We start from the raw sequence: 26693 nt of genomic DNA on the forward strand, positions 1-26693 counted from the left end.
AACCAAACTGAAAATTGCTCATTAACTTTTTATCTTCAATGTAATCCAAAATTTGAGACTTCATTAGATGCTCTAATTTAGAAATGCACGAATAACCTCACTATCAAAAACACATTTAATTGAAAAAGAATGTCTTTGGCCAAGATACCCAGTGAGATCCACGGGTCTCGGTCCCAAGGAGGAAGGAAGCTGAACAAAAAACTCGTTGAGAAGATTAACGTCAAACGTATTCTCAATAGAATCTGAATTCTCGCCCAAACAACCGTCAGCACGCATCTTTTTCCACATTTGCAGACCTGCAAACAAATTTAAGTAGTATTTTCTCCTCTCTTTCCTTAGAACCGATTTGGCTTTGTTTCTGTATACACAGAAAAAGATACTCATGATATGTCATATCACGTAATGATCGAGATAATACAACTTCTTTAGAATTCAACCAGCCATCTGCGAACAATTGGGACAAATGAAAATAAGCCACTGCGAACATAATTTAAAGCAAATATTTGCAAATCTACATCCGAAGTCGCAAAAGCCTCTTCGAGTGAAAAACTAGTTAGATACTGAAAAATCCCATCCCAATCGATGTTTCTAAAATCACGATAGTCATAATATAATTCCTGTGGTATAATAAAAAAGTCGATTGAAGCAAAAATTAAAGAGTGGTGTGAAATTGATGGACATTGGACTTGGGACGAATATCAATTAAGTATGACGATGGATGAGAAACATCAAAATGCGTGGGAAGATAATTATGTACTATCAAAAGACCCAAACTCATCACTGAATCTCTCTTTTCGCGGACTTAGAAATATCAAATAAATTGTTATTAAAATCGCCAATCACAACAACATTAGTATACCATGCAATTAAATCACAAAGAGACTCCTCAAACACATCGATGTCACCATGGCGCAAATAAACCACACCAAAAAGAGTCTTTTTTATGCCACTTCCTACTCCAATAAATAACGATTCACAAACACCGTAGTTAGGCAATCGGCATACAACCTTCAACTTAATACATTTAGAAATAAATAATCCCACGCCACCTCCTCTAGAAATAGAACGATCATTCCGTACTAGAGTATATCCCCCTATTGAGACTGTTTTGGATGAAACATAACTCTTCAACCAAGATTCTGCAATACTAAATATATCAAGACCACTATTACAGATGAGACTGCTCAAATAATTTATCTTTAAATTATTATTTGATGGACGAATACCCTGACAATTTAGGTGGCCAAACGATAGTTTATTTTTGAATGCATTAAGTTGATTCCTAAAATAGGACTGTTTTGGATGAAACATAACTCTTCAACCAAGATTCTGCAATACTAAATATGTCAAGACCACTATTACAGATAAGACTGCTCAAATAATTTATCTTTAAATTATTATTTGATGGACGAATACTCTGACAATTTAGGTGGCCAAACGATAGTTTATTTTTGAATGCATTAAGTTGATTCCTAAAATAGGACTGTTTTGGATGAAACATAACTCTTCAACCAAGATTCTGCAATACTAAATATGTCAAGACCACTATTACAGATGAGACTGCTCAAATAATTTATCTTTAAATTATTATTTGATGGACGAATGCTCTGACAATTTAGGTGGCCAAAAGATAGTTTATTTTTGAATGCATTAAGTTGATTCCTAAAATAGGATGAATTGTTAACTATTGGTTCAAGATTTATGTTCATAACAAAAACGAATTTAATTGGGGAACCAAAATTAAATAAAATATACAATATTTACAACTAATTACAAAGATTTAAAAAGAACAAAAATTATAGTTTCACATAATTTCTCAGAAAAAATCAATTAATTAAGCATGGGAAATTAATAATTGCTGCTACTAATATTCATATGTGCAGCAAGAATTTTGACTTTCACCATTGAAAAATTCACCCACTTCATAAAGCTCTCTTAGAATCTGCTCACAGTCGTTTAAGTAGATTGAATTGGATCCACCTTTAACGAACATAACCCTAGCATAGGGTCGGTCTCCATTAATTATCTTATACGAGGACACAACATTGTTGTCTATAAGTTTTCGCAAGCATCTACCAATGCGACAACATTAGGAGTAAAGTGATCGAAGTGTTGAATACGAGACTGAATGTTACCACCAATTATATCCCTAAGTTGGATAGGGTATCGATGGTGATAGTTTGCCATTATCATATATCTAGCCATCTAGCTATCTAGATGGCTAGATATATGATGGCTTATCATATATCTAGCCATCTAGCTATCTAGATGGCTAGATATATCTAGCCAATACGGAATTAAGTTTAACCAGCACCGACTTCCCGGCATTAATGTAATGCTGAATATCACCCATGACTAGATTACATTACATAGACCGAAAATCGCTAAAACGGCCTGAGTTATGTCGGCTTAGCCCATAGGAAGCCCTTTCACTACAATGTTTACACGAATGCGTTTTCTTCCTCCATATGCTCTACCTTACCTTTGATGGCTTCGATTGTCATTTTGCACTTATTAATATCTTCTGTCAGCATTGTAAATATAGCAGCATTTGCAGCAATTTTCTCATTACAGATTGATACGCTTTCCTTTACATTACGGAGCCACACCATAAATTCGTTCCGAAAAGATGCAAGTACGCTATCGTCTGCATATCTTTTCATTTCCTCGTCAATACTTTCCTTCATTGTTTTGGCCATGTCATCAAACAAATTTTGTATTCGTTCATTAGTACGATCAGCCCATATCTGCATCACATTGTTATGTAAGTCAGACGTTGTGATGTCTGATGCAGATTCACTCTGACATATTGACGAAAAATCCTAAATCCGAAAAATTGCCGGTACCAGCACCAAAAGCAATATTAGTACAGGACGCTCTAGGTTTAGTACAAGTTCTGCAGGTGAACATTAGGAGTTCTATTGTTAATTCACAAACTGAACAAATACAGGCTTTGACACTGCTTCTTGTGATTTTGGTATCATTTGTTTTCTTTTGCATAGGTACCGTTGCCATAATCAAATGCCTTAACACTGCTTATATTTTGATGATCGTTCTATAGCATTTGTGTATGTTTGCGTACAAATGTTTTTAAGACCACGTGATGGAATATAACAATCAAAATTAGAAAAATAACAATCAAAACTGACACAACTGATATATGTACAAGTTCGGATTAAAAAGTTTGAACAAACTCAATGCTAATTTTATGAAGTTTACTACGATTTTCTCGTCGTTAAATTGATTTTACCGAGCGCGAAATGAATAGTTATCTTGCCATCGCAGCATTACCAGACTGACTCTGACAGACTGACGTCAATAAATTGGTTACAAACAAATGCTGAAATAACAATTTGAACAACTAGAATAAAACTTTAAATATGTCATAACTAAAATATAAATATGTATGTATGTTTATACATTCTCCGCCGCGTTGACAGTTTTCAAGTAGTAAATGTAGCAGAAACGGAGTCATTTGTCGCTGATGTGAGTTCTGACAGCTGGAGTAGTTGTAAATTTAGCTGGTTTGATTAATTTTGAATGTATTCTCCAACTCAGCAGACCAAGCAGAATAATAATGCTGCAACATAATGAGGTGTAGCTAATTGCATGATGGTGGAGACTGGCAAATGCTTAAGAGTTCATTCATTTAACTGCCGATGTATATCATGCAATACTTTGAGATGAACCTTGTAAGAAGTAGTGTTCGTGGGCTTTAAAATACTTTTTACTTCCTGTGGTGGACTTATAGAATGGATGTCTTTTAATCTCACATAAGAAGTGTATATGCTATTTGAGGCTTTAAAATGTCCTTGTATGGTGACAAAATCGTTCTTCATGGCACAGTTGTAACTGCGTACCGCAAACAACAGAAGATTCAACATCGACAATAGTAGCGAAAATATATATATTTTGATGATGCAATTGATTCCATACTGTAGATCCAATAATCCTGTTGAGGTTGTAATTGACAGTTGAATGATTATTAAAGATATTGACACCAAGAACTGAGTTATTCCGGAGTTTGGACCGCTGATTTTTACAGAAATATTCGTTACTCTTTTGGTTTAAGGCATCTTGAAAAAGATGCCTTAGGTTGAAAAAGAATGTACTCGTCTCTGTGCGCATCTGTAGCCAAGTATGACATTTCTGGCTTAATGGCGATTAGAGTGCCATTCCTTATTGTTTGAACGGGAACTACCTTGAATACTTTAAAGAAGTGTTGATTGACTAATGGTATCTTGACCTCAAAGATGTTTTCATGTTTTGTCACTGCACCCTTGACGCTCATAAGTTTAAAGATTTCAATCAAGTTCTCATCGTCCTTTGGTAAAGCATGCAAAATTGGAAGATTAGCCTTGATACGTTATTTTCTTCTCTCAATTGATGAGGAGATAGCAAAATCAGTAAGTACACTAATAATTTCAGACTCTACTCTCTGCCGGTTCATTGCGGAAAATACCAGGTACGTTGACAAGAGTCCGACAAGCTGTGAGTTTCTTAACTGGGAAGATTCCTTAGCCACATCATTATTTATTTTCTCAATCATTTCTGAGATCTCTTGTATCTTTTGTTTATTGCCAATCTCATCCTGTTTTATGACATTAATGGTAGAGTCAACTACTAAAGTTTGGGCTTTAAACAGACTTGTCACGTGCTCGTGCTCGATTCTTGCTTTGCTGATGGTTTTAGAAATTTCTTCCGCATAATCATCGAGGACAACAAGTGAACGCGCAATGTTTCCAACTGAATGGAGATCTTTTAATCCGTAAGTAACTCCTTTTCCTGTAGTAGTTTATTTTTTATATGTGTTGCTGAATTACAGGATACATTTGCTGCAGCGGTTGTAAGCCGGTTGAAAGCGACTTTATTTCGGATGCAAAAGGCGTTAAATCGTAATACACCAACATTTTCCATTCTGCATGTCGCATAGGACCACAGGCATTAAAAGCAACACTAATAATACTGATAGCATTATCGGGCTATTTTCGATCTTCATTCTTTTACTCGGAATGGTATATTTCCCCTTTTCTTCTTGCCTTGATGAACCGATGTCGCCCTGCGTTGTCTGGTCTGTGGTTATTTTTCATAATGCTCTTCTGGAAATAGTGGAGCGAGCCTCTGAATGGCCCGTTTGTCTACTCCAGTTGAAGTTTTCACATCAGCAACTCGTACGGCTCTATCGTCGCCAGCAAACACATTGAGAATTCTTCCCAATGGTCATTTTATCGATGGTAAATTATCTTTCTTGATGATGACCATATCACCTTTCTGAAGATTGTTCATCTTTCTCCTCCATTTGTTCCGTTGTTGCAGTTCGTGGAGGTATTCATCCAACCTTCTTGTCTTGAACTGCTGCTTGATATGTGAGAGCAGCATCCAATGGGATCTGCTGGAGGGCTTTACAGATTCTGCTCTTCTGTCTACTTGCGTAGTTAAAGCCTCTCCGATTAAAAAGTGTCCTGGTGTCAGTGCCTCAAGACAATCTGGATCGTTTGACAAAGACGCGGCCGGGAATTTAGGATTGCTTCTATCTCGATTATGATCGTTTCCAATTTCTAATGCGTTAGGGTTTCCGTTGACATGCTACGTACCAGGAGGCGTTTCGCGGACTTCGCTGCTGCTTCTCATAAACCTCCGAAATGCGGTGCTCTTGGTGGGATGAAAATAAAGTGAATGTCTTTGGCGCTTGCGGTTGAAATAATCGATCCGAATATATATTTTCAGATAGCTCCGCTAAATTATTCTTGGCTCCGACGAAGTTCGTAGCATTGTCACAATTTATGTTTTGACAGTGTCCACGACGTGCAGTGAAGCGTTTAAGTGCGCCAATAAAAGCTTCTGTGGATAAATCAGACACAAGTTCTAGGTGAACCGCCTTTGTCGCAAAGCAGCAAAAGACAGCTACATAAGCCTTAGTCGGTCGCTTACCCCTCACCTTGTAATGTATCCAAAATGACCAAACAATAGTCAACTCCAGAGTTTATAAATGGCCGTGCAGGAGTTGCCCTTGTTGCTGGCAGCTGTCCCATTATTTCTTGATACAGGTGGGGTCGTGCTCTGGTGCACCTTATACATTTTTGAATCGTTGATCTTGCTGTTATTGTCCCTTTGATTGGCCAAAATCGTTGCCTTATTGTGTTTAACAGCGCCTCAGGTCCACAATGTTTGTTTTCTTCATGAATCGTCGTAATAAGCAATTTTACTAATAGACCGTTATATGGTAATATTATTGGATGTTTTGCCTCTGGTTGAAGCATATAATGTTCCAATCTTGCTCCTAGGCGAAGTATACCTTATTCATCCAAGTACGGCGACAGGCTGTATAGAGAGCTGTGTTTGCAAATTTGCTTATAAGCTTTAAAGTCTTTAATTTCAGTTGCGAATTCTGCCGATTGTATATCATGAGTAATTAACCGGAGGGAGTCATCTAATTCCTCGGGGTTAAGGGCTATACTTCTGGACCGCTGGGACCTTCGCATCCGCGCAAAGGACGTATGACAAAATCCTTTGTAATCCTGAAGGAATTTTTGTGATCGATTCCATCTGCCGTCGTAGCGGAAACCTTCAGCTCCACGTTATTAGTAATAGCATTTTGAGGAGGACATTTAGCAGACCATAATTCCTCTTTTCCGTGAAGAAAAACTGGACCATGAAACTATAATCGACTCTTATATAGGTTGCAGACCTCGAGAAAGCATGTTGGCAGGATTCTCCTTTGACGGAACGTGCTTCCATTGCTCTTGTAATGACAATGTTTGAATGACTGACACAAATTTGCCACAAATGTTTTATATAAGGTTGACTGGGATTTTATCCAGGCAAGGACAATTTCCGAGTCGGTCCATAGAAACATGGGATGACTTTGAAGCTTTAAGTCAATCCTTACTCTATTACCCAGTTCAGCTGATACCACTGCGGCAAATAGCTCTAGTCGAGGAAGTGTTTGCTGTTTCAACGGAGCAACTCTGGATTTAGCGCAGATTAGGCGTACAGCTACGCGGCCATCCTTTGTAACAAAGCGAATGTATACAGCGCCAAACGCTATCTCCGACGCATCGGCAAACACAAGTAATTGCACTTTTGCGCAATCTGCCCACCGAATACATATCGTGGTATTTTGAGACCTTCCAACGCGCTACGAAATGTTTTCCAAGTAGCACAAAGTTTTTCGGGTAATGGTTCATCCCATCCTAATGCAAGTTGCCACAGCTTCTGGATAAACATCTTTGCTGTCACAACAACTGGTGCAAGCAGACCAAGGGGATCAAATAGTTTCGCTAGCTCAGACGTAACTGATAGTTTCGTTATTATTTGACAATGATCAATATTTGTCTTTACGCAAAATTGGTCGGGCTGAGGAATCCAGTAAAGTCCCAGAGTCTTTATCATTTTGCTTTCATCAAAATCTAGATTAACTTCTCGATCTCTATATGCTATATCCTTTAGCAATCTTGAACTGTTTGACGACCATTTTCTCAATTTGAAGCCGTGCACCTTCAAAATAATTATCAATTCCTTTTGCATCTTCACAGCTATGTTTAAGCTTCAAATACCACCTTTAATTTTGTTGTGGTTTAAGTACACAGTGATACGGAATAAAATATTTATGGTTCGACACTACATTCACGTCAATTTTCCTTTGTCCTAGCTGTTCATATTCCTGCATGAACTTGATATATTGCATTTTGAAGAAGCCGACGTTCAAGACTCATGAACCGGTTTTACGCTATCGCTTGAGACTTCCCCAATGCAGTTTTTGGAAAGGAAGACTAACAATTAATCGACCGTTCTGATCCGTCTGGACATGCGGATTATAATGGGACTCGCAGCGGGTTTCCAGCGAAGACATTACCCTTTCGGTTGATGCTACTTCCTCGAGTTTCCGTAAATTCTCAATTGCTTGCGCTAGTGATGTTTCACTATCGGAAATTGTACATGTCAGCGCTGCTGAGCGTTCGTTGATGCTTGTTTGATTAAGCGGCCTACAATCCAGCCAAGCGCAGTATTCTTCGCAGAATTGTTTGATTATCATTCAGTTTTATTGTACCCGGTTGCATAAGACTGAAGTAGAATTCCGTCCCTAGTAGAATGTCAATTTTTCCTTGAGTATTAAAATTGTGATCCGCCAATTTAATTTTCGTAGGAATCTGCCAGTTAGATATGTCGAATTCGTGATTCGGTTGTGCGGGAATAATCGTTGGCAAAACAAATGCTTCCAATTAAGTTGAAAATCCAGAATTGCTAGACAACATTTGCATGTTCACACGATGATAAGCCTTCTTCTGGATTTTTCAACTCCGTCAATAGACAAAGAGGTCTCTGTTGTTGCAAGTGATAACCTTTTAATCATCCGTTCTTTAACAATATTTTCTTGTGAACCGGAATCAAGTACAGCTCTGATCTCGCCTGACATACCGTTTGCAGCTTTATGGTGACTCTCGCAGAGCTGATGCCGAAAAAATTACAGCAGTGTTGACTGGTGTATGTAGCGTATGTAGTTGGCGTTTGATTAAAGCCCGTTGCTGTTTATTGAGATTTCCCTGTTAAATGTAACAACGTATTGTGCTTATTTTTACATTCTTGCAGTTACCAGATGTAAAGTTTTTCGCTATATGATTAGCCTTAAAACAGATCACGCACATTTAATTTTTTTGTACCCATTTGAGTTTTTCAGATTCCGACATCGCCAAGAATTGCTTACACTGATAAAGACGATGGTAACCATTTTTGCATAGCTTGCAATTACTGTGATTCTCCACTGATGCTATGAACCAAACAGCTTTGTTTGAATCTTTGTGAGCAGTTTCCACTTTCCCAATCAATTCCATCGACTCAAACTGCAATTCCAAAAATGTAAACAGTTCTTTCATGTAAGGGACCTCCTTTGGCCTTTTTAGCGATTACATAAACCGTATGTACAACGTATGATCCAATTTCTTCGTAATCAATAGAGCGTCCCACGACGAAGTGTCAATATCTATATTGTTCAGGGCTAGCATACATTCCCTTGTCGTATCATGCAAAGCTTTGATAGAAGCGGTTGATAAGGTTCCTATTGACTGGTTCAGAATTCGTTCTACCAATGTTCAAACAAGAATCCTTTTGTTGTTGTACCGTTCTTGGAGCAACACCCATGCAATTGCGTAGTTGTTCTCCGTCAAGGCTAAGTGTTTTATGAGTTTTCCAGCTTCGCCCGACAAATTTGTTTTTAAGTACCACATCCTTTGGACATAAGGAGGATGCTGCTTGTCCAACATTTCCAGAAACAGTTCATAGAAATGACGACAAACAACCCCCATTGAATTGAAGGATTGTTACCTTTGGTAGTGGATGTTACATTGCCACCGCATTTCTCTTACAGGACTGCCAGCCTTATCAAGTTGCTTTGAGGCGCATCTTCTAGGCTATCGTAGTTATCTGGATTCAGCCCGATTCTCTAAAGATCCTCGGCCTGTTGAAGAATTTCGTCGTACAGGCCTGTAAAGGAGAATAGAGTCCAATCTCCCTCTTCGATTGTCAACTCTATTCTTTATTCGGATCTTGCTCGGAGGATCAATGATTAAATGACAAAAGAAAACCAAGCGAATGGGTTGGATGTAGATTCAAATCTAATTTTAATTCAAAAATATGTTTCTTAAATGCTACAAAAACTAATCTAACTGAACCTAATCGCAATTATTCTTATCTATTCTAATATTGAATGGAGAACATTGCAAGGCATTCATGACACATGACATTCCATTAAAGTGGTCTTTTGCATCTACTGAGCGCCTTGATATAATCCACTGTTGCATTGAACTTTTCTCCTATGGCCTGGTGCAGATTCTCCGCTATATACCGATCATCCTCTGCCAATGATGGATCCTTGCGGATCTGGTTTTTCGCTGTTTCAAACGTCTGCAAAATCTGCTCTAGATCTCGCTTGCCAATGCAAGTTCTTCTCTCAAGCGGAGTCTTCTTATTTGCCGCTATGAATTTTTCGAAATTACTGCCCTTACTTCTTGTTGGGCGATGAGCTTTCGATTAATTAGGTGATTAGGATTGTGTCCTTGTTGATGTAAAGGTCAATTTTTTGCTTTAACAATTACCAGAATACGTGTTGTGTCACGTCTGGTAATTTCTCCGATGCGTTGATTTGTGTTGTTGATGAATGTTGGTCTGCGCGTACGAGGTTGTATATTGCCTCATGCGTTGTATCCTGGGTTGCGTGTAGACTTAAGAGGGATCTGTGTTGTATCTGAAGGATGAGTAACGAATCAGGATGGATGTACGTTGTATCCAAGGTTGGGTGCAAAATCATTAAGGATATGCGGTAGCGAGGATTTGAATCGAAGTAACGCGACACGTTATACTTAAACCGAAACTAGACAAACATTCGGGGTCACAAAATCACGTCGGGGTCGCAAAAGAAAAAAAATTAATAAAACTCGGACCTAGTGGGATTCAGTTCAAACACATAAATTTTAACTGACACATATAATCCTTAAAAATACCCCTGCAAGCACATAAACTTGAAAGCCGATGTTTAGAAATTAAACACAAATTGGCTCTGGTCGCTTTATGATAGACAACTAACAAACTCTTTTTATTATTTTCATTATTTAATACAAATAATTTCTTAGCATAATTGATTAATTGCATAAAGTAAAACTAGGTTAAATATTATTCATACAAAAGTGAAGAAATGAAATTGTTAAATGTTGCAAATAGTATATGAGATAAAATAAAATATATGTCTCATTAATGATAAAATGATTTACTGTTACGTTAATAAATAAGTTCCATAAAAATAAATAAGTTCCATAAATGATTATATCTTTAAATTCAACTCATAAACTCAAAGACATATATCACCCATTAAAATAATTATTCAATTTGGCCCCAATGTGTTTTAGTGAAGGAATTTGTGTATAGGGATTAAACTATACCTATAAACTTAATAGTTCCCATTGCTTTATCTATGTCAAAAATCTAATTAAATCATTGTCCTTACTTTATCAAGGCCTTAATATTAAAGATAGGTAGAGGCCTTAATCTTAAGCATATTTATTTGAAATCTGTACGCTATAGCTTCAAAACCACGGAGACCTGGCTTAAAGCAGATATTGGTGATATTAAAATTTTGTCTGATCAATATCAAATTTATAGAACCGACAGATAACATAACAAGTTAAAAAGCACTAAGTTCGGCCGGGCCGAACTTTTAATACCTTCCACCATTTGCAACGAATTTGGAAATTTTTAAAAAAATAAAATCCTTAGAAAATTTTATTAAAATTTTAAAAATCCGAATATAGCCGTTATATAGGGGTCTATACGACGTGGACATACATAGGCATCGTTTGTCATAAGCCATTACCATATTCAAAGTGGAAACTTGAAATAAACGGTGAATAATGTAGCTAAAATCATCAAAATATCGTATATAAGGAGGTGCCGTTAAATTGGAGCTGTGCAAAGACCTGGACCAGCATAGACAATTTTCTGTCACAGGCTGTAGCACCCATTACGAACTTCAAATACCACATTTCAAACAATTTCGGTGGGTATTGTACCTAAAATCGTCAAAATACCGAATATGGGGAGGTACTGATATATGGGGCCTATACGAAGACCTGGACCCGCACAGACAATTTTCTGTCACAGACTGTAGTTTTCATTACGAACTTCAAATACCAATTTTGAAACAATTCCGGTGAATAATGTCGTTAAAATCATCAAAATACCGAATATAGGGAGGTACTGATATACGGGGCCTATACGAAGACCTGGACCCGCACAGACAATTTTCTGTCACAGACTGTAGTTCCTATAACGAACTTCAAATACCAAATTTGAAACAATTCCCGTGAATAACGTCGTTAAAATCATCAAAATACCGAATATCGGGAGGTACCGTTATATGGGGGCTATATGAAAACGTGGACCTACATGGCCCATTTACGAACTTAACCTGCCTACTGGAAAAATAAACATGTGTGCAAAATTTTAGCCATCTATCTCAATTCATTCGAAGGATAGCGTGGTTACAACAGACAGACAGACGGACATCGCTAAATCGACTTAGAATTTTACGCTGATCAAGAATATATATACTTTGTTGGGTCTGACATGAGTATTTCGAGGAGTTACAAACGGAATGACAAAGTTAATATACCCTCCATAGTATGGTGGAGGGTATAAAAATGGCGGGAATGTTGCTTCTGCGCGCATTACAATACCTACTGATAATTATAATACAGACTACTTAAGTAACTTCATGATTTTAACATGCTCCTATATTTTTCCACGAGTTTCGAAGTTACAAACTTCAAAATTTGAACTGATTTGCTTCAGTGTCTTCAAATTACGTGGGTTTCAATAATAAAAATACATTTGAGGTTGAGTGTTTAACTTTTGGGCCTCTCGTTTTATGTACAAATTAAATAAATAAAAATAAATAACATAATCAACTACACTACATAAGAATTAATATAACGAACTTATGTTGTCAGTATCCCCTTTTAGGTTCACCGTCTTGTCAAAATGTTGTTGTATTCTAAGGCTCTCAATCATTCGTCTCTTCTTTTCTATTTCTCTTTGTCTAATATTTATATGCTATCAAAGTCTGGGGAGTGACCGGTGCGAAAGACATGTTGTGATAGCGCTGTTGCCTCTATGTCCGACTTGTTGTTCCAATGTATATTTTGTTACAGATTTCATTTTATTCTCCTCTGCATTGGGTTTGCTTGTCAATAGGTGCTTTTGTGTATGTTAATATTTTGCTTAAGGTTGTGTTGGATTTATATGCAAAGCTAATGTTATTGTTATTTATGATTTGTCGCAGCTGTATATTGTCAAATAACGCAGGGGTGTAAGTTACACAGTAAAAACTTTTTTGTTCAGTATTTTCTTTAACTGCTGACATTATGGCATCTTCTTTGTTATTTTTTTTTTAATTTCGTCATATAATGTGTATATTATTGTGTATTGATAACTATTGCCTTTTAGGATTTTAATAATTGTTTCAGTGTTCATATTGTGGAGTTTTACATCACTAATGTTATAGATTCTCTATATAAGAATTTTGGCAGCATTAAGAATTTGTGTTTTCGGTTGTGTTGCCTGATAGTTTATAATTATACTAGATATTTTGTCCTTTGTGTACCATTTTTAACATCAGTCTCAATCTTTAAAGGTAGTCCTGAGAAAGGACCTGCTTATTCTACTCTTTACCTTAAAAAATAAGAAATATGAAAAGTAAATTATTTCAAAAGTTAACAAGTAAAAAAGCTGTAAGTTCGGCCGGGCCGAACTTTTAATACCCTCCACCATTTGGTAAAAATTTGGCATTTTCCAAAAAATAAAATCCGTTAAAAATTCTGTTAAAATCTTAAGAATACCGAATGCTTATACGACGACGTGGGCCTGCATAAGCAACTTTTGTCATAAGTTATTACACTATTTAAATGCGAAACTTGAAGAAAAATCTGTTTATAATGTAGCTAAAATCATTAAAATACCGAATATGGGGGGTACCGTTATATGGGGGCTATACTAAGACGTGGACCTGCACAGACAATATTCTGGCATGGGCTGAAGTATTCATTACGAACTTCACATGCGAAATTTGAAACAATCCCGGTAAACAATGACGCTAAAATCATCAAAATACCGAATATCGGGGGTACCGTTATATGGGGGCTATATGAAGACGTGGACCTACATGGCTCATTTTTTGACTTGGGATGTAGCATCCATCACGAACTTCAAATACCAAATTGGAAACGATTCCGGTAAACAATGTCGCTAAAATCATCAAAATACCGAATATCGGGGGGTACCGTTATATGGGGGCTACACGAAGACATGGACCTGCACAGATAATTTTCTGTCTTAGGTTGTAGTATTCATTACGAACTTCAAATGCCAAATTTGAAACAATTCCGGCGAATAATGTGGCTAAAATCATCAAAATACTGAATATCGGGAGGTACAGTTATATGGGGGCTATATGATAACTTGGACCTACATGGCCCATTTACGAACTTAACCTGCCTACTGGCAAAATATACATGTGTGCAAAATTTTAGCCTTCTATCTCAATTTGTTCGAAAGATAGCGTGATTACAACAGACAGACAGACAGACGGACAGACAGACAGACAGACACGCAGACAGACAGACGGACATGGCTAAATCGTCTTAGAATTTTACGCTGATCAAGAATGTATATACTTTGTTGGGTCTGACATGAGTATTTCGAGGAGTTACAAACGGAATGACAAAATTAATATACCCTCCATAGGGTATAAAAAGTAGTAGAAATAAGCATAACACTAAAAATGCAAGGTATTTATCTAACATTGTTTCATTCAAATTATAATAGCACTAAAAAAGTAAGCTATTTTCCTTTACTTGTTCTTACTGAGGCTGAAGTGCTGAATGATTTAACTTCTTTGAAGTACTGCTGCTCCCCAGGTTGGGGAATTTTACTTTGACATAAATCTGGTAGTAGGAATGTGATTAAGAATTAATAGGGAATTGCTAAATTGAGTGCAACCCCAAAATTCTTTGCCATTTTATTTTACGAAGAATAATTCATTTTGTTTTACCTATTATTTCTTCAGAACAACATGGCTTTGTCATAGGAAGGCTTTGACAAATCTAATGAAACTGGCATGCCATGCATTAAAAATCAAACAGATATAATTTACACAGATTTCAGTCGAGCATTCGATACGCTCCTACACAAATTATAATTAAATAAAGTTTATATTGTGGGATTTCCAACAGCACTTCTATCGTAGATTTGTTCCTATTTACAAGAACGGACGCAACAGGCATCTTTCTAAAACCATTGATGTACCTTCTGGTGTTCCTCAAGATAGTCATTTATGTCCTCTGCTTTTTGCTCTATACTTAAAAGATATTCCATCGGTAATGCACTTTTCTTAAATTTTAATGTTTGTAGACGATGCTAAACTTTTAGTAATAGTGAGTCACACGAAAAAGCTCCATATTTACAAATTTATCTGCACTCTTTTATGAAATGGTGTAATGGTAACAGAATTTCGCTTAATCTTAAAATATATAAAAGCATATACCTGTATAAAAACATCACTTGTGAACTTGCATTCCACGCACCCTTTTAAGTGTCGGTTTGATTTTTAGTTGAAACAATATTTTTTTTTTCGAAAGATTAATAATATTATTATTAATACCTTCTTATAGAAGCATAATCGTGAACAACTTGTAACTCTAGTAATTTTTTAATTTTTTTTTGGTTAATTATTTGGAACTTTTTGTGATCATGTGTGCATTTCCGTAGGTTTTATATATTGCAAATTAAAAATTATTCACCTTAAGAATACAAATTTAGAGAAATTGTTTTAGTTCATAATAATTCCAATCACAAATTGATTGCTCGTTGTGGAGTTGTGAAAATTTGTTGTCTTCAAATAGCATCGTAAATTTGGCACGTAGTAGTACTTACCCAGAAGGAGTTTTTTCCTCAACTTCCTTTCATTCAGTTGTGGTTTAATTAAAATATCTAATCGCCTTGCACCATATTTTAACCATAATAGCCAATTTTAAAAGGTTGTTTTTTGCGAAAATCCACTTATACTGTCTACAATCTCGAAATTCGCAGATCTTACCTCACGACATGTCGTTGAGAATATCATAATTTTATTATTGCATATAATCGGTATTTGAACATAATTAATCGGCATCTTGATCGAATCACAAGTTTCTGAAAATCTCCATTATGCTGTAGCTCCTCTACTTGCACAACTCCTCCACAATATGGTAGTCGAATTACACCTAGTACGCCGTTGAATAATCCTATTGCTGTGTAGTATCCTATTCCAAACGTTAATGCATGTTTAGAATCTTCCGCCGATAATAATGTTTCAAATCCTCCCTTCGATAAACCTAGTCTCCCCTTGCCTTCTATTAATATCGAAGTCTTTTCTGGCGATTTTATATCTTGGTCCACATTCACATTCACACGTCTTTCACACATCTTATGCAGAAGACCACCGCTGAGGCTATCGAAATTGTCTCGAGATTTCCACTCACAAATTATAGTTTCCCTTTAGTGTGGAAAGCTTTGTCGGATGCCTATGTCAATAAGCGCATTCTGGTTAACCATCACCAAAGAGTGTTCCACCTACAAAGTCTTTCATATTTAAGTATTTAGATAATCACGCAGCGCCAACAGATTGTTATCGGTACCTCAATCATACTGTGCACTTCATCCTCGGTCTAACAATTCACTGCCGAGCACCTCTTGTCTTGTGTCGCAACCAGAGTACTCATCTTCGTTTTGTTAGATTTTTTTATAGGAACAAACCCATTGTGACCATTTATTTTGTCTTATGACATAAGGAGTTTCTGCTGGTACACAAATACATAATAAATACTACATTTTACTACCAGTGTTATTCATAACTAAATTATGTTATAACGTAAAAATTATAAAAGTGATTAAGAATAGTAATAATTTATTTTTCCATATTCCGTTATAAATATAGGGCTGATACGAACATTTGTAATAAAAAATAAATTTTCAGTATAGTAGATCAACATTTTTTAATTGCTCAACCAAACCTACCCAACTCACTCCAGAGGATCTCTGGCTACAGCCCGTTAAAGTAGCCGAATTTCTAAACCTGGAGCTGGAACCAGATTAGCAGAACACAAACACACACATGTACTACTGCTACAACAACAACATTTACAAGACGATGCTGCTGCTTCTCCTTCATCTTTAGTACGCACTTCGATCCGATCTCCGTTATTGAACTGTTCAAAATTGTCTGAACTGACAATCTTCTCAACGATATCTCGAAAAACATCGGCAACAAATTTATAATGTTTGGCTAAGGTTTCCAAAAATAGCGATCAAGGTTTTCGAGCAAAATTAGAACCCTCTTCATGACTTTCAACACGTTCCTTTTCTATTTTTCCCACTACAATTACGGCAATGTTTGGCTTATCACAGTAATTTTCTAGTTAATCAGACTAAGATTCTAATTTAACCAGTGATTCTCTACTTTTAATGTTATACACCAGGCCTTCCGAAGAAACTGGGTGTTTAGCTACAAATTTTTTCAACGCCAGCTGTATCCCAATGTACCAGTTTATATTCCACGCAGTCAATATTAATCACTTTAATTATTTGAAGTCAAAATTGTTTTCCACAAATTGACGAATAAGACTTGACTTCCCCAATCCACTTTCGCCAATTACTAATAGTTTTATTGCTTTATCGCCGAAATTTTTGGTTAAAATAGACAAATCTACTTTATTTATTGTCATTCACTTTTTTTTGAAAAAAAAAAAAAACTCTCCGTTGAAAAAAGGACTAGTCGTTGCATTAATTGTCTGTCTCCCTATCACGTCCTTCCTCACCTGCCACAATCTAGTAGAGTTGTTGCAGCATCATTCACCAAATAATATTAAAAGTAGTAAGTCGTCATCATCCTGCATGTCTTCCCAAACACTCGGTTTAAAATCTAAGCATCTACCTCCGGCCTTCACCAAAGTGAAAAGTCGTGGTACAAAGTCCCCTCCCGCTTTTACGAAGGTCAAAAGTCGATGTACTAAGTCTTCTATATCGCACCCACCGCCAGTCTTCTAACAAATTCTGGATAATGTGCTGTTGGGAACTGCAAAAGTAAATATCAAACATAATAGTAAATCGTACATTTCTCGCGTAATTGTTGACCAATCTAAGGCATCTATTGTTAGTAAAACAACAAAATACTATGGTATCCCGAACAAACAAAGCCAACACTGTTAGCAAAAAACTTAAAAGTAAAGCTGGAATTTTAACTCGCACTAAATCTGAGAAATCTGTTCTCTTAAGAGCAATCTGTCCTCTTTTGTCTTCCCCTAAAAATGCATCTAGAATTGAAGAAACAAAAACGTTAGTTTAACCTTATTCAAGGGGAAGTTGTTATCGCCACCATCTTTTTGTAATTTAAAGACTTCGACTTCGTAATCTTGAATTAGCGGATTCTTTCGATGTCAGCCCAATAGACTTGCTACTTGGTGGTAACTTATATCCTATGATACCCGAAGCTGAACCGCCCAAAATTGTTTTGAATTCGTTGTTGTCCCAAAAGTATGTTTTCGGTTATATTTTCAAAGTTCTGTTCCTTCCACTACAGTCACTTAATCTCGCACCAAAAATTGAAATCGCCAATCGTACCTTTTAAAATCGAAATTCGCTGATTCGTGATTTGTTGCGCTAAATCGAAATTGTAAATCGAATCTATCGGTATTTCGCCTAAGTACATACTAAATCGCTTGGTTTTGATTATAATTTGAAAATCAGCAACGCACTATCGATCACTTGAAATCTGAATTTACGTTCTTTCCTAATATGTAAATATAATATATTCCAATCACTTTGTAAATTGCTAAGCTCGTAGTCTTAGCAAGGGAGCTGGAATATATAAGTTTGATACGTGGTTCGTGAGTCCTGTCGATCATGATTCCGATGCTGATTGACACATCGGGCATCTCTTCGGCAACTTCCCTAGGCGAATACCGCAGATGCCAACGGACAGTGTTTCTTGAGGTTGATATCCTTGTTTTACCCATTCTTTTATTGAAATATTGTTAGTAGTAGTACTTCACAACGATCCTCACCGATCTCCGCGATTTTCATGAACCTCGGCGTTCACTTGTCGTTCTGTAGTCAAAGTGCACACTTGTTGCGCGCCCTCGTTCAATGATATGCTAAGCAGGCCTCTGACGCCACCCTAAATTACTGAGGTTGTATTTAGAAAATAGAAGAAATCCACCAATAAAGCATAGTTATTATTAAGAATGGTTCTATTTCAGTCTGTATTTTACTTCTTTGTATTTTTCTTAATTTTTATAACATCACCACACACGAATCATCCCTCCGTCTCTCACCGTCACAATAATAACTCTTAGTTCTGAGTCCTGTTGTAATGTCCAAGGTCTGAACCCAAAATGTTTGCGTGTCCAATGCTTTAATACGCCCTCCAGAATATTTCTGATGCCACGGTTGATTAATACGAGCAGAGAGCAACTATCGGCTGTTATGGCGGCTCACACCATCACCATGGCCGGCGCATATAGTATGTAAAGGAATATCCCTAGGCTTTCTAAATAAACAATCTGGCAACCCTTGTTGTGTTTAGAAGTGTTTTTAACATTGTCAATATTGACTAAAGTTTTATTTAAAATTCAATTGTTAATTGCATTGTTTTGTTAGTGATTTTGTGAATTTTTGAGTCACCCTACAAGTGCATTGTGATAATCAGTGATAAGACGTGTTATTTAAATAAATAATGTGTTTACTTATTGTTTTGTCTTACTTTGCTTTGTCGTGACGTTTGTGTTATACAGTTTGGTATTCATTGTTGTCATTGTTGCCCTATAAAGTTTGAAAACAACAATTAAAACTTGGTTTTAATATTTGAAATTAAAGCATACTTTTCGGCATCTAAGTAAATTTATAATAATCTTCTTTAAATAATTTCATACCTATAAAGCATAACTTAAGGCACAATTAAAATGGAGTGTGTTTACAAATGTAACTTAACAAACCTAAACGAAAGAGTATTAACCTGCTTGAACATTTTGAAAAGCTTTTTATGAACTTTGAGTATGTTGATGGTTCTCCAAAATGTAAAAAGTCCTCGGCAATTGCTTCTGGTGAAAATTTAATAACTTTAAATTCACCATCTGTGGCTCCGCCACGCAAAAACCTGGGAACTTTTCACACAGAGAATCAACTCGCGCCTCCGGCGCTATACTCATCTGTATGCTCTAATCTAAATCCTGTAACAGCTTCGAGTCCTAGTGTAAAGACTCCGGTTGAAGTCCAATCTTCAGAAGTTACCCCTAATAATCCACAGATTCCGCCTTCAATTATCATATGTGCTCCAGAAAATGCTCCTTCTACTAGTAATAAAGATTTAATCGTAGTTGCTCCCAGAAAAAGTATATTTGTTTCTAGACTACATCCTAGTACTTCTGTAGATAACATTAGTAATTATATCAAGTCCAAAATTCAAAATGTTCTTGATAATGATTATAACATTTTGAAATTTAACTCATCTATACCACGTGATTTATCATCATTTAAAATAACGGTTCATTCTAAATTTTATGATCTAATGTTAAAAGATTATTTTTGGCCAGACAGTACATTGGTAAAAGAATTTGAATTTAGAAAAAGGCGAAATTTTGTAAAACCAATAACGCTACCTTCTGATTCGAATGTCCCAAAAAACTAAATAAATATATATCTTTGCTTTATCAAAATGTTAGAGGCCTAAACACTAAACTTAAAAATACATATTTAAAGTCTTTTGAATCAGATCTTAAAATTCTCGTTTTTACAGAAACTTGGCTTAAACCGGATATCCGCGATACTGAAATCTTATCCGATCAATACCAACTTTTTAGAAATGATAGATTAAATAAAGTTGGTGGAGGTGTACTCATAGCAGTTCACAATTCCATTTCCTCTGAGCGTGTTATGCTTACTGATAGTCAAGATGTTGAATTTGTATGTGTGAAATTATCTTACATTAACCAAACTATTTACATAACATGTTCGTATATTCCTCCAAATTCTGATTCAAACATTTATTTAAAACATTCTGAATTAATTAAACACGTTTCACATATTCACTCGCCAAATTCTGAATTAATTTGTCTTGGAGATTTTAACTTGCCAAATACATCGTGGATCCTTGATGATGACACGGCACATTATGTACCTGTTTCGTCAACAGTACGGTCTAACGATATGGAAAATTTTTGGCAAAATATTTTTGACCAAGGTCTATTTTAAATCAATAATATTTATAATTTTAAAGGTAAAATATTAGACTTAGTGTTTTCTTCATCCGTTAATACTTCATTAAGTAAATGTTCACCTTTTGTAGAACCGGAAGATAAATATCACCCAACACTTGTCATAGACCTTGAACTTAATATTCAAACAAATTATGCAAAGCCACAAACTAAGCCTCACAAATTAAATTTTTCTAAGACTAATATTGATCTCCTTCGTTCTATATTGTCCAATTCATGTTGGTCTCATGAAGGTGACATTGAATTGCAAATTTCAAATTTTTATAGCGTACTTAAAAATGCGTTAACTACATCAGTTCCATTATTGAAGTTCTATCCTGACTCAGGACCAGTTTGGTTTACACCACATCTTAGACGCTTGCTCAACATAAAAAGTAGCTTATTTAAAAAATTTAAAGAATGTAATACCACTTTAAACTATACAAAATATTCACAAGCTCGAAGTAAATATAACATTGAAAATTTAAAGTCTTATTCGATTTATTTAAGAAAAATGAAAAATAACTTTCAGAAGAGTCCTAAAAGCTTTTATAAATTTGTAAATTCAAAACGTAAAGTCCGCGAATTTCCTGGTAGCATGAAACTTGGTTGCAGGGAATCAGGGGACCACCTTGGAATAGCAAATTTGTTTGCTGACTTCTTTCAAAATACTTATTCTAAGCCTTCATTCAATCATAATGACAATTATGCTTATAATATTAGTAGATTAAATTATTTCCCCCAAATTATTCTGTCTGAAGAGGAGGTTTTAAATGGTCTTCTATCGTTAAAAAGTAGTAATTCCCCTGGTCCTGATGGAGTACCTGCATACATTTTAAAGTCATGTATATATATTTATATATTTAATTATTCTTTGACATCTGGTTATTTTCCTCAAGTATGGCGATCTAGTTTTATTATTCCTTTGCATAAAGCTGATAATAGAAGTATCGTCGAAAATTATAGGGGTATTGCAAAATTAAGTGCAATACCGAAATTGTTTGAGTTTTTAGTCTCGCGGAGACTAACGCACTTTGTTTCGTCTATAATATCGCCTTACCAACATGGATTTGTAACTAATTTATTAGAACTTATATGTTATGTACACAGGGGGTTTTCAATAAAATGCCATTGCCATATATACTGATTTCAGTAAGGCTTTTGACAAAGTGGATCACACATTATTATTGCACAAACTTGACAAAATGGGTTTCGCAACATTATTTTTATCATGGATATCTTCTTATTTGCAAGGGCGTACACAGAGAGTTTTTTTTTCAATAATGATCTTTCTAAACAGATAACTGTGTACTCTGGTGTTCCCCAGGGTAGCCATTTAGGTCCTCTACTTTTTGTATTGTATCTAAATTGACCTTCCAACGGTTATACGCTACTCTAACATCCTAATGTTTGCTGATGATGTCAAACTTTTTTGTAATATGGACTCTCACATTAGTTCCCTTAACTTGCAACATGATATCTACTGCCTTGTTAATTGGTGCAGTTCTAATGGTATGACGCTAAATCTCAAGAAAGGTAAAAAACTGTCTTTGTTTAGAACACAACCTTTTAAAAGTGATTACTTCATTGGTTCTTATAAATTGGACAATGTAGACTCATTCGTTGATCTTGGTGTAATTTTAGACAATAAATTGCGTTTTAATTTGCGTATTGATTCATGTGTAAATAAAACCAAGTCATTGCTGGGTTTTATAAAAAGATGGTCAAAAGAATTTGACGATCCTTATGTGACTAAGCGTTTATTTATTAGTTTGGTTCGGCCCACTTTAGAATACGGTTGCGTATTGTGGAGTCCTTTTTATAAAACATATTCTGCTAAATTGGAATCAGTACAAACCCAATTTCTTTTATTTGCTCTCAGAGGATTAGGATGGGATACAAATGATTCACTTCCACCATATGAGAATCGCCTAAAACTAATTGATCTTCCCACACTGGAAACGAGACGTTTAATGTTAAGAGCTTTATTTATTATAAAACTTTTGCGTGGCGAAATCGATTCACAGTTTTTAACCGGTGAATTAAATTCTAATATTCCTTCTCGTAATACTCGAAATTATATACCACTTAAACTTTGCTTGGCTAAATCCAATTATGAATCTTATAATCCTATGAGGTCTTTATGTGATATCTACAACAAATTATATAATGAGATATCATTGACAGACCCTTTGCATGTGATTAAACATACTATTTTACATCTTTAGTATTAAAGCAAGTAGTTGCCAGATTCTCTATTATCTACTCTTATCTGCTCTTATCTTATCTTAACTGTAGCTGGTTTCCCTAACGTACTAACCTTCCATAGTTCGGACTATGGGGTGTACGCGCTCCCTACGTAATTGGGAGGTGGCCCTCTCGGTCGGCAGGGGCGGGTGAGAGTGGCGTTGGGACCGATCGAACAAAAAAAAATAAATTGTAAAATGTAATGCGTAATGCTGTACAACGGATGCTGATTGACACCACGGGCATCTACTTGGCAACATACGAGATATTGGTTCTCATTGGGAGCAATTGGAGATGTAGTAGTAGTAATCGACAAAGATCCTCGGTGATCATTGTGATCCTCTGTGATTGCATTAACCTGGGCGTGCACTTGTCGTTTAGAAGTTGTAACGAAAGCCATCAGCCATCCCAAATTAATTATGGTAATTTGATAGTTGTTTTACATTTGTTCCGCGGTACTGGTCGCTTTAACTACATCCTATTTCACGGCATCGTATAACATACCGTCCTTTTCTCATTTATAATCTCTCAAAAAGTGAATTAAATTGTATTGAATAGTTTTTCATTGCCATACTTTCTGTTTCGCTGCGAAATAGTCTTTTTTCCATTAAAATAATGTGTTTACTAGCTGAACTGTTTCGCGTTGCTGGCCAATTATTTTAGTGTACAATTTTAATTTTTAGGAATGTTAGAATCTTCCAACTAAATTGAATTATCTTAACCATATAAGTTGCAATACCGTTTTGTCTGAAAAATAACCTATACTTTCGAAGAAAAATCGGGTTTCAGTTGCAGTCAGTTAATCAAATCGAAGGCTATTATGGTTTAGGTTTGTTGATCTTGCTTTAAATCCATTTCTCTAAGGGACTCACAATGTATGATAATGAATAATACATATTCATTATATGACTGGATCTTGATCTATCCAAAAATAGTACATGTCAACGGTCTATCTTAATTATTTGTTAATAAAGCTTATGCAAGAGTCATAATCATGTATGCTGTAATTTTAAACTCGTTTCGATTAGAAATTATACTGCTATGAATTTAATTTTGTCCACCTCATAATCAATCCAATCAAATGATCTGTGCTTATTGGATGTAAATATAAGCTCCATATAGGTTTCTTGGTCGATGCAAGATCTAAGTCACAATAACCTTCTTATTTTTATTTTTTACACCTTTTCAATATGAATTAAAAAAAAATATTACAATATTTACAATTCAAAATAGAAAGTCAATATGAAGAAATCTCATGCGATACATAAAATAACATGAATGTAGTAGTAGTAATCGACAAATTGATCCCCATATCCGATAAAATAATTTGCAATTCAGCATTTTCCGTGCTTACTGGACGTTGCAGGATCTAAGTCAAAACAACCATCTTATTTTTTTCCACTTTTTCAATATGACTTCAAAAACCAAAAAAAAAGTAATAGTAAGTAATAAAATTCAAAACAGAAAGTCAATATGAAGAAATCTCATGCGATATAAAAAATTACGAAAGAATTTTTGCTTTCTGCCAACAGACCATTCGGAATTAGTTCGAACTGTCTCATCCGGTCCAGCTATTCTTTACTTATAAAGCAAAGCGTAGCAGCTAATATTACTTTATTTTAGATATACAGATTTCGTCAAAGCTTATCTCCAAATTTAAATTACTCCAAACTCTTGTTGCTCTTCAGAAGTACTTTTTCTATTCAATTTTCGTGTTACTCTGTTTTTCGCTCATCGGTTATTTGATATATAATCATACCACTTAAATTTTTATCTCCTCAATTCTCACTGTTGCTTCGTGGTCGTTGTTGTGGTGTTTGTATATATTCAACAATTTAGTGTCGTTTAATTAGCATACAAACATACCAAAAATTATATATATATATATTTGTTCTTCATCAACAACGTGCGACAAATCTATTATTCTAATATTGATCTTACTTTCCCCATGATAGAAAGAAAATCAATTCTACAAATCAAATTTCTTCTACCGATGCAAAGAATAAATCTCTGGGTCAAGGTTTTGTTGATTGTTTGTTGGTAATCAATGAAAAGTTGCGGAGTTCCAATTTGGCGAAACCCCCTCTACCTACTCCTACGGTTATTAACGTCTATTAGATGTTGCCAATTGAATAATTTATAATTTATTATATATATATATATTTGTTCTTCATCAACAACGTGCGACAAATCTATTATTCTAATATTGATCTTACTTTCCCCATGATAGAAAGAAAATCAATTCTACAAATCAAATTTCTTCTACCGATGCAAAGAATAAATCTCTGGGTCAAGGTTTTGTTGATTGTTTGTTGGTAATCAATGAAAAGTTGCGGAGTTCCAATTTGGCGAAACCCCCTCTACCTACTCCTACGGTTATTAACGTCTATTAGATGTTGCCAATTGAATAATTTTAAAAAAAATTGTGAACATATGATTGCATGACTTTACATTCTTAATTTTACCATGGCAGAACTCTTTATGGCATCAATTGTGAGGTGGACAATATTAAATTCATAGCAGTATGATTTCTAAACGAAAAGAGTTCAAAATTACAGCATATATGATTTGAAACTCTTGCATAAGCTTTATTAACAAATAATTGAGATAGACCGTTGACATGCATTGTGAGCCCCTTAGAGAAATGGATTCAAAGCAAGATCAGCAAACCTAAGCCATAATAGCCTGTGATTTGATTAACTAACTGCAACTGAAACCCGATTTTTTACGAAAGTATAGGTTATTTTTTTGGTTTATATGGTATGGTTTAGATATCTCAATTAAGTTGGAAGATTATAACGTTTCTAAAAATAAAAATTGTAATTGGCGATTTTAAATGACAAAAGGACGGTATATTATACGATGCCGTAAAATAGGATGTAGTTAAAGCGACCAGTACCGCGGAACAAATATAAAACAACTATCACATTACCATGGATCCAGGGGATTTTAATGCCCACCATGATAGCATTCCGTCCTAAGTAATGACCAGAGGGGATCAGCGCTGGCAGAGCAGATTGACTGCTCCACATTCTGCATGCACCCGAATAAGAGGAGAGTGTCACAGTTCGCCAGACTTAACCATAGTGTCACCCGGTCTGATAAATGACGTGACCTGGCAACCCTTCATTTCTCTTGGCTCAGACCATCTCCCGATAATCATCTCCATAAGGAGGTCGCCCGATTTCATAACATCTAAACGCCGCACTTTCCTTAACCGTGGGATAGCTCGCTGGCCAGATAAAAATTGTAATTGGCCAGCAACGCAAAACAGTTCATCTAGTAAACACATTACTTCAATGGAAAAAAAAAACTATTTCGCAGCGAAACAGAAAGTATGGCAATAAAAAATTATTTAATACAATTTAATTGACTTCTTGAGCGATTTTAAATGACAAAAGGACGGTACATTATACGATGCCGTAAAATAGGATGTAGTTAAAGCGACCAGTACCGCGAACAAATATAAAACAACTATCACATTACCATGGATCTAGGGGATTTTAATGCCCACCATGATAGCATTCCGTCCTAAGTAATGACCAGAGGGGATCAGCGCTGGCAGAGCAGATTGACTGCTCCACATTCTGCATGGTTAACCAGGACGCCCCACCC

General features: G+C 35.6%; 1 pseudogene; it reads right to left on the minus strand.

Moving 5' to 3' along the window:
* Positions 1 to 10087: 10087 nt before the first annotated feature.
* Positions 10088 to 17306, minus strand: LOC105262503 (ras-related protein Rab-18-like; annotated as a pseudogene).
* Positions 17307 to 26693: the final 9387 nt, after the last annotated feature.

The sequence above is a fragment of the Musca domestica genome, unplaced genomic scaffold (assembly GCF_030504385.1).
Source record: "Musca domestica strain aabys unplaced genomic scaffold, Musca_domestica.polishedcontigs.V.1.1 31, whole genome shotgun sequence".
NCBI lineage: Eukaryota > Metazoa > Arthropoda > Insecta > Diptera > Muscidae > Musca > Musca domestica.